Here is a 643-nt window from a genome sequence, read left to right on the forward strand (position 1 = left end):
GGTTCCAGCCTGGGCCACTGCTGCTGCCTGCAGCCACCCCAGGAGCTCGCCCAGAGCTCTCCCCGCTGGGTGGGCGTCCTGAAAGAGGTTTTGAACCTTTTGGGGGTTTTATTGCAGCAGAAACAGAAATGGGGTGGTTTTTTTCTTTTTCCTTAACACAAGCTTGGCAGTGGGACAGTTTTGTGCAGAAGCCCCTGCAGCGCCCATGCCTTCGTGCGGGTTTTTCCTGCCTTAGGGGCTGCTCTTGCTCCAACAGCCCTGGTGGCTCTGGGGCAGCAGCAAATTTGGCCCTGACCCTTAGGGACCCAGAAAGTGTGGGGGGCCCGGTGCTACCTCTGGCTGCCGAGAGCCCCCTGAGCAGCACGGCGGGGCCGGGGGGCTCCCCGAGGCTCAGCAAGGCCTTTGCACGCTGCCTGCGGGGAGGAGCAAGAGTTGTGAGCACCCAGCCCCGCAACCATCCGCACGGGGACCGGGGAACGTGGCACCCACGGGTGGCACGGAGCACGCTCCTCCACGGGAGGTGCCGGGCCCCTTACACCACGGGCGCGCCCCCCTGCACACGCGTATGTGCCGGCACACACCCCATATGCCAGCACGCGCCCCCCAGCTCACGCACAGCCCCGCCCCTCGGTGTGCACACGCG

Source organism: Egretta garzetta, unplaced genomic scaffold (assembly GCF_000687185.1).
Source record: "Egretta garzetta isolate BGI_Z169 unplaced genomic scaffold, ASM68718v1 scaffold34, whole genome shotgun sequence".
Lineage (NCBI taxonomy): Eukaryota > Metazoa > Chordata > Aves > Pelecaniformes > Ardeidae > Egretta > Egretta garzetta.